This window comes from Kryptolebias marmoratus, linkage group LG2, assembly GCF_001649575.2.
Source record: "Kryptolebias marmoratus isolate JLee-2015 linkage group LG2, ASM164957v2, whole genome shotgun sequence".
In the NCBI taxonomy this organism is placed as follows: Eukaryota; Metazoa; Chordata; class Actinopteri; order Cyprinodontiformes; family Rivulidae; genus Kryptolebias; species Kryptolebias marmoratus.
The window spans coordinates 31771628-31780444 of NC_051431.1; the positions used below are offsets into that span (position 1 = coordinate 31771628).

At 45.1% G+C, this 8817-nt stretch overlaps 1 protein-coding gene and 1 pseudogene across 1 annotated transcript in view; both read left to right on the forward strand.

The window, feature by feature from the left end:
- The first annotated feature begins 45 nt into the window (after positions 1–45).
- scg2a (secretogranin II a) overlaps positions 46–8817 on the forward strand; it is a 30333-nt gene continuing 21561 nt past the window's right edge. Inside the window, exons 1-2 of the mRNA XM_037973413.1 lie at positions 46–514; positions 803–898. The gene's annotated coding sequence lies outside the window, so the exon portion shown is untranslated. The remainder of the gene's footprint in view (positions 515–802; positions 899–8817) is intronic.
- LOC119617898 lies at positions 5907–7558 on the forward strand (annotated as a pseudogene).

The following is an 8817-nucleotide window of genomic DNA, read 5'->3' on the forward strand; positions in this document are numbered from 1 at the left end:
GCTTCCCCCGGGTATAACATGTAGTACAAAGCTCAACTGATAGTTTTGTCCTTCTCCAGTTTCTGCAGGTAATCCGTGACCTTCTTTTTGTAAGAGTTGGTTGGGTCCCTCTTCAGGGTCTCATAGGTGGTGCCGTCACTCAGTAATGTAGATATTTTTTCCTGGTACTCAGAAGTGTTAAGGATTACCGTGCATCTTCCTTTGTCCGCTGGTAAAATGGTGATGTTCTGGTCCTGGCTGAGTGATGTAACAGCTTTTCTTTCCTGTGGTGAGAGGTTTGAAGGAGGTGGCTTGGCACTGGAAAGGGTTGCTGTTATTTTCAGTCTGAGTTCTTCTGCCTCTGAGAATCTACACCAGCAGACAGAGCTACAGAGACACCAGTCACAGAAGAAACACAAGAGAAGAAGCAAGCAAAAAAGGTGAACAGCCACTGCTTGACATGCATGATGAAATCATGGAGGAGAACTCGATCATGGAAGAGCAGGCAGCCCTGAGAAGCCACACAAGCATACAGGTATAGTGCTTTTATAAAACTGCCTTTTATGTAAATAACCTGTTAGAATCTCCTGTGTAATGATTTTCAATGTCTCATTAACTGTCGGAAGTTACTGGAAAATAGATCATTATAAAGTAAATGTTTTAGTCATACATCACTGCACTCTTGGGGTTGGGCCTTTAGCTGTCTTCTGCTCAGAGAAAAGTTTAACAAAGTATTTAAGGAGGAGAGCATAATGTTGCAAAGTTTAGATTGCTGTTAATTTGTCACACATACATAGTGACTCACTTCCCTGCTTTCCTGTAGGTCCATGGCTATCTGAGTGAGCCCCCCATCCCCAGAAATGAAAGCCCCCTGCAGTACTGGAAAAGCATCATGGCTGGCTTTCCTGCCCTGGCCAAGGTGGCACGCAAGTACCTTTCTGCTCCATGTACAAGTGTGGACAGTGAACGTCTCTTTTCTGCTGCGTCACATATCGTTGATGAAAAGAGAAACAGGATCCAGAGTGAGAAAGCAGAAATGCTTCTCTCTGTAAAAAAAATAAAAATCTGCCTTTGCTAATGAAGGAGGCCTATACTGTAATCCACAGTCACCCACAGGTAGAAACACTGTTTCAGTGTTGGGGACATTTTGCCATGAATACTGCCAAGTTTGATCGGTTGACCTTGTCCAGCTGTTGTTGGCATTATTTAGATTTATGATCCAAACTTACTCCCAAGAGTTTTGTCAGTTTAGGGAGTTAAGTTGTACACACTTGTTACAAATTGAAATGGTGAAAAGTAACACTCCTGGTTACTTGTGTTTTATGTCGGGCATGCAATCTTATTTGAAAGTTACACTTTCAAAAATAAAGCTAGACATTCAAAAATTAGGTTGGCATAATTTTCAGTCTGTGCAAAATTTGATCGTTCCAGAAATGCAAGTGTTTTTGTGCATGTGTGTATGTGTAATATCGGTTATCGGCCATAACAACAAAATTAATAACGGATATTGACATTGGCCCAAATTTTCATATCGGTGCATCCCTAATTCACACAACACAACTGTTCTTTAGATTAGAACCGTAGGCTAAATTAATGCCACCCAGAGAAAATGAAAGACTACAAGGTTTAGTCCTAGGGTGCTCAGGTCCAAAAACCCTTACCTCTGTCTTGTCTGAGTTTGAAAGCAGAAAATGAAGTCATCCAGGTTTTTATGTCTTTAAGACAAGCTTGTAATCTAAGTAACTAAATGGTATGTCATCAGCATAACAATAACAATTTATCCCATGCTGTTTAATATTGTTACTTAATGGAAGAATATATAAAGTGAAGAGTATTGGTCCACTGACTGAACCCTGAGGAACTCCGTAACTAACTCTGGTGTATGAAGGAGATAGATTCCAGTTTGTTTATGTTAATCAATCTCCTTCATACACCAGAGTTAGTTATGGAGAATCTATCAGACAAATGTGCTGATTGATATTTGTGCAATTATTCTTCATAAGAGATTACTGAAGTGTTTAACATGTTTTTATTACTTTTTGTCTTGCAGAGATTGTAACTTAATTTTGGACAGGAGAGAAAAGGTTTTAATCAACTGTAGACGCCAGGTAGTCTCAGAGAATACCTTGTCAGTTGCTGATAACTCCAGGATGTCCTTGACTCCTGGGTTGTAGTCAGCCTTGTGTTTTTTAGTCTTCAGTTTGTCTTGTGGGTTGATGTACCCCTGTCTTCTGAAATGTTCATCAGTGTAGGTGAAGAGGTTTCAGCAGAGCTCAAGCTCTTACTCGAGGCAGGCATCATTGAACCAGTGAATAAGTGAGTCCTCTAGTGGTGGCACGAAAGCACAAAGGAGACTTGAGGCTTTGTGTTGATCTTCATGAATCTAATACAACTGTAATAATGGACTTTCACCCTCTGCCGAAAATGGAGGACTTGTTCTCAAAACTGACTGGAGCCACACATTTTAGCCAGATTGTTTTAAGCTCAGCCTACCACCAACTGCCTCTGCATCCTGATAGCCAGAGTCTTTCTGTTTTCATAACACAAGGGACTATTTCAGTTCACACAAGTTCCTTTTGGACTAGCTTCAGTAGCATCTGCCTTTCAAAAAAGGATGCACACAGATCTGAAAGATTTTCTAGGAGTTCAGAACTATTTGGATGATATTATAGAATATGGGAAATCACGATGAACACCTACAAGCTGTTTTCCAATGCCTTAACCTTCGGGTCAAATGGACTCTAAGTTACAAGAGCTTCTCTTTCTCTCTTCAGTTACGAGGGATTCAGGAGGGTTAAAGACATGGGCCTACAGATCAACTTCAACAAAATTTTCTGTCAAATATTTCATTCTTAGTACATGTCATCTCTAAGGAGGGGCTGCACCCCAGTCCAGATGACCTGAATGCCACTGCTAAAGCATCTGCACCAAAGGATATGGCAGCTCTTCATTCATTCTTTGGCTTAACATCCTTGTTCATCAAGTTTCTAAGAAGCTTCGCAACAGTTGTTAAGGCACTGTGAGAGTTACTTTGGACTAATGCTTAAGCTGAACTAAAATTGACTGATGCAGCAAATAAAAGTTTTAATGATATCAAAACAATGCTCCCAAAAAGCCCAGCACTTGCCATCTGCAACCCTGAACTACCACCATTTACCACAACAAATATATCAGACTATAGATTGGGAGTTGTTCTGACTCAGTTGCACTCAAACAATATGAAAATTATTGTTGTTTTTCCATTTCACACTCTGTCTCCAGCCAAAAGGAAGTACTCTACAATAGAAAAAGAATCTCTTGTTTGTGTGTGGGCAGTTGAAAGCTGGAGAACATATATGTGAGGGTGCAGACTCATGTTCAGAACTAATCATCAAGCCATCACTACTCTACTAAGCACTAAGGGAATGAATAGAGCTGGCATGACAATTGCACACCGGTCAGCTAGACCGTTTCCAGTATGACGTGCAGTAAAGAGCAGAAATCAGAACAGCATGGCAGACTACTTCTCACATGTTCCCCTGAGCACCATTAATACAGCTGCAAATTCTGAACAGGATTCGATCTCAGAGATAGCAGAAATCTTTCCTCACTAGACTCTCGCCTGCTGATTTTAAAGTTGAATGTGAAGACTGTTCTGAACTTAAAAAACTGTGACAAATCATCCATTTAGGAAGCCTTAAAATGAAAAAACTCATTCTGGAAGTCAAACCTTACTTCCTTGTGTTTCAAAAACTTGCTACAGAGTCACCACTGATATTCAGAGAAACATGTCTCATAGTTTCCAAGTATCTGCAAGAAAAGATGGTTCACCTGGCTTGAAAGCACTTGAGAAGGCATCTTTAAATTGTAACTGTTTTTAATATTTCTTTGTATTGCATTTTAAATCGTGTAATTGTTATTGCCCTGTAACCTTGGTGCCTCTTGGCCAGGACTCCCTTGGAAAAGAGGTTTTTAATCTCAATGGGACTTTCCTGGTGAAATAAAGGTTAAATAAAAAAATTAATTATGAAGGACACCATAGTGTAGTTTGCACTAAATAATGGCTCACTGAATTTTACTGGTGGCCACAGGTTAAGGTTTGCCATCAACCTTGTTGATTATTTCAGTAAATGGCCTAAAGCAGCATTTACTCCTAATGCTTCAGCAAACACTGTTATGGCCTTCCTAACTTCTGTTTTTGTACATGAAGTTAGGAAGGCCAGCTTATCGAATCAGCATCCGACCGTGCCTCCAGCTTATTCAATCAGCGAGCAAGCCTTCGTTCAAAAGGACCTCCATCATGGCCCTATCCGTTCACCGGCCGAACTTCAACGGTTCACCGGCCGAACTTCAACAAACCGGTGCACAATACAAAAAATGTCCGACTTCGAGTCAGATAACCTCCGGGCCTTCTCTTCGAGGACCCTGGCCCTTCTGCCCCTCTACCAGTTTGTCAAAGCGTCCGTTTGGCTGCCTACTCGGATCCACAGTCCCCTCTCTCACTTCTCCGGTCTAAGGGGATATCTCCCAGCTCCGGCCTCGGATCGTCTCAAATCGCCTCACTTGCCGCCCTCCTGCCATACAGCGGTTCCTCACCGTCCCTCAGTCTTCTCCACCTCCTCAAACTTCCACCAGCGGAAAGCGGACCCGCAAAGCCTCCGCTCCTTCGGCTTAGCGCCGCAGGGGCCGCCCCCCATCTGCCCATACTCCCGCTCCTGCCTCGCCTGGGCCATCAGCCGCCTCGGCCCGGACCTCCGTCGCCTCGTCTGCCGTGCCTTCTTCAGATCGTCATCCATCATCTCTCCTCTCCTCTGCCGACGTTCTCCATCTCTCCTCCACGCTCGTCACCTCCATGGATTCTCTCCAGCACTCCATAACCTCCTTCTCAGCGCGCTTGCAAGCATGTGCTTCTGCCGGCCCTGCCACGTCAGCACCTCCGCTCACTTCCGCACCCCACAGCTCTCAGGCAGCTACTCACGCCCCACCGGTGGCTTTCACTCTCGCTAATGCCCGCGCTGGGCAATCGCTAGGTAAGACGTACTCACTCCATCTCATTTCTCTCTGGGAGCGAAAAGAAAAAAAAAAAAAAAAGTTTAGCTTCAGCGCGCTAAGCTCCAGGTGCCTGGCTTATTGGTTTTTTTTCTCTCCTCTCGATTATTATTATTTAGCCTTCATTTATTTACATGTGTACGTTCATATTTATATATCTATATATATGTGTGTGTGCCCTTATATATACATTAGTGTGCATTATTTTTATTTTTCCCTTCTATCATTTTTCCCCCCTTCTCTCAGACAGGGCTTACACGCCCATGCATGCCAACATTTCACCTTCGCTCGAAAATCCTGCAGTGGCAATATGTTAATTTGGTCTCCATCATTTTACCTTCCCCCAAAGTCGATCAACGCGTCGCTTCGACCGACAGTTTTAGTGCTATTCAAAAATCCTCCGACCCTCGCCTTACAAAAGATCTCACAATCGGGCAGTTTGTGGCAGCTTTCAGTGTGTTTAGAGACGTGATTTGTTCTGTCTATCTCGATCGCAGAGTCGAATTAGATGCATATCTGGCTCTCATTACCGACCTTCACCTTAAATATGGTAGATCCATATTTTATCAGTACCATAAAGCATTCGCTGCCAAAGTCGCCTCAGTCCTCTCGCAGTCTGGCCTCACCTTAAATTGGTCTATTCTAGACACCGAAATCCTAATAATGCTCACCTAGGCAGTTTCCTGCCACCTCTGTGGCTCAGCGGGTCACCAGAGCGCGTTCTGCCCCACTCTACCTTTCAGACCTAGCTTTTCTGCATGCGAACCTTCCCAATCCGTCCTCAGCTTTCAGCCGCTCGATCGCCACGGAAGAAGGGTTCAGGTATTTAATAACATGCCCATTTGCAACAATTTCAACGAAAGCATTTGTTCATTTCCCAAATGTGCTTTTCTCCACATATGCAGCCAGTGCAAAGACGCCCATCCAAAACCAGTCTGCCCTCGCCGCATGTTCCCCAACAAGAGCCATCAGGTCTCAAAGTTTTGATTTCCCGTTACCTCGCTACACCCATCATCATTCCTGAACTGGCCACCCTTCTTCAGCTTCACCCCGATCGCACTTTCGTCAATTTCCTGATCACCGGTCTCTCCCAGGGGTTCGAAATAGGTGTTCCCCAACCCCCCGCCGTCACCTACGTCTGTTCCAATCTCCAGTCAGTGCTCCGCGAGCCAGACATTGTATCTCAACTGCTTCAAAAGGAAATCAAGAAGGGCTTCGTGATTGGCCCACTTAAATCACCGCCTTTCCCTCTGTTCCGCGTTAGTCCCCTAGGTTTAGCCACTCGCAAGTATTCAGGTAAAAAATGTCTCATTCTAGACCTCTCCACCCCTCATTCGACTCCCATCCCAGCATCAACAGCCTTGTACCAAAGCCTCCCTTCTCCCTTTTCTACACCTCGGTCGACCACGCTATCTCTCTCATAAAAATCGCAGGCCGCGGCGCGTGGTTAGCCAAAGCCAACATCACAGACACTTTCAAAATCATGCCAGTACATCCTTCTCAGTGGCATTTGTTAGGAGCCAAATGGGACTCCAGGTATTATTTCTTCGTCCGTCTGATCTTCGGGTGCAGAAGTAGCCCCTGTTTATTCAACACGCTGTTCGAAGCGCTCTGTTGGATTCTTCCCAACATTCTCAAACTTCCCTCCGTGCTGCATCTGCTCGATGATTTCCTGCTGATTGACCCCCCCTCTCACTCCCTTGCCCCCTCTCTTTCGAAACTCAAACAGCTCTTCCTCTGTGTCGGTGTTCCTCTCTCTGAGGAAAAGACCATAGGTCCAGCTAAAAAGTTAGATTTCCTGGGTATTACCCTGGATTCTGAAGAAATGGTTGCTTCACTGCCTGCAGACAAATTGTCCCATATCCGTGAGATTTCTCAGTCCTACATCTCATCCTCCAGTTCTTTCTAAGCGTCAGCTTCTATCTCTGCTCGGCCATCTAAATTTCGCCATGCGCATCATCCCTCAAGGCCGTTCCTTCATATCTAGGCTGCTGGATCTGGCAAATTCCGTTCCATCTCTGTCAGACCAAGTTTCTCTGAACGAGGGTTGCCGCTCTGACCTAGCATTCTGGGCCAAACTGCTTACAGATTGGAACGGCGTCTCTTTTTTTATGACGATGTTACCCTCTCAGCCGATTCCCTCCAATTCTATACAGACGCCGCTCCGTCCTTAGGTTTTGGGGGGGGGGGGTTTCAGGGCAGCTGGTTCACCGACAAATGGCCTCCTTCATTTTCTCAGTCAGAGTCGTCAGCTTTTTATGAGATCGTTCCCATCACAGTGGCCTATTGCCTGTGGGGGAATCACTGGAAGCGAAAACGCATCGTCGCTTTTTGTGATAACACCGCAGCAGTTCAAGCTATTAATAAAGGTCGCTCCTCCTCCAAATCGATCATGCCCTTTTTGCGCCGCATCACCTGGCAGTCAGTCATTAACAATTTCATCATCACCGCTTGTCATGTTCCTGGCCGTTCTAACTCCATCGCCGATGCACTGTCTCGCCTTCAATTTCAGGTTCACTTCCAACTCCTGTGCCTCCGTTCGAGAACCTAATGCTGAACTAGTCAATCCTTCCCTCCAACCCCTACTTCTCTCAGCTGAATCTTATATGAAGTCCGGTTTTGCCCCCTCCACTTTCAAATCCTACTCCTTCGTGTGGCATATTTTCGCTAAATTCTGTGTAACTCATAAAACTCCCCTCTTTCCCGTCCTCATTAGCACAGTCTTAGCCTTCATTTCTCATTGCTTCGAGTATCGTCGTTTCAAACTCCCGTACATCCGTAGCCTAGTAGCAGGCATTAACTTTTTTTCTAAATGTCGTAATCCATGTAGTTCTCAAAGCATCTTTTCAAATCACGCCATCAAGCTCCTCCTAAAAAGGTATCTCAAATCTTAGCTATACTCAGCCCGATAACCGGAAACTGATCACTCTCCCCATTCTAAAAACCTTACTCTCCGCACTTCGCCTCAGACCTTATTCCTCCTACATGAACTCACTCCTTTCCAGCGCCTTTCTGCTAGCCTTTTATGGGTTTCTCAGGCTAGGTGAGTTTACGTCCCCAGATAAAATTTTCGTTCCGTCCAGAGACCTAGCTATTACAGACCTTAAGTTTCATCCCGATTTCTACAGCTTATTTCTTAAGCATTCAAAAGGGAAAGGCACGTGCACGATCGTCATCGCTCGTCTAGATGGCCCGTTTTGCCCTTTTCATGCCATGGTCAGATTCGCTCTCAAGCGCCATAAATTCGGCTTACCCCTAAAGCCTCTGTTCCTAACTCCCAACGGTTCTCCCATGACCTCCTCCTGGTTCCTAAAATTTCTAAGAGAGATCCTAGTATCATGCAACCTTCCCCCGAGCCAATTCTCAGGCCACTCCTTCAAGATAGGGGCAGCTACATCCGCCGTCAGTCAGGGCATCTCCTCCGCATCCCTTCAGCAACTTGGTCATTGGTCTTCCTCAGCATTCTCTTCATACATCCGTCCGGATCTCTCCTCCGTGCTAGCCGCTCAACGTTCTCTTAGCGCCTAGGTAAGCGTTTCGCAATTAACTGGTGGTGGTGGTCTACCCCTTCACCCAGCATTTACCTTTAAAATCCGATGCCTCTCGTCCATATTTCTTTATTCTCTTCTTGCAGGCCTCTATTTTTCTATTTCGCGATCGACCCTCGTCTTCTTGCTTCGATTCAATGTCTCTCTAAGAATCTACCTCGTAAGTCCCTTCATCTGCCTTGCATTCTTGCTTATTTTCATATTCACCCTGGTTGGTCTCCCCCTATCAGCGAGCTTCCTCCACGATAGCTGGCCTTCATCT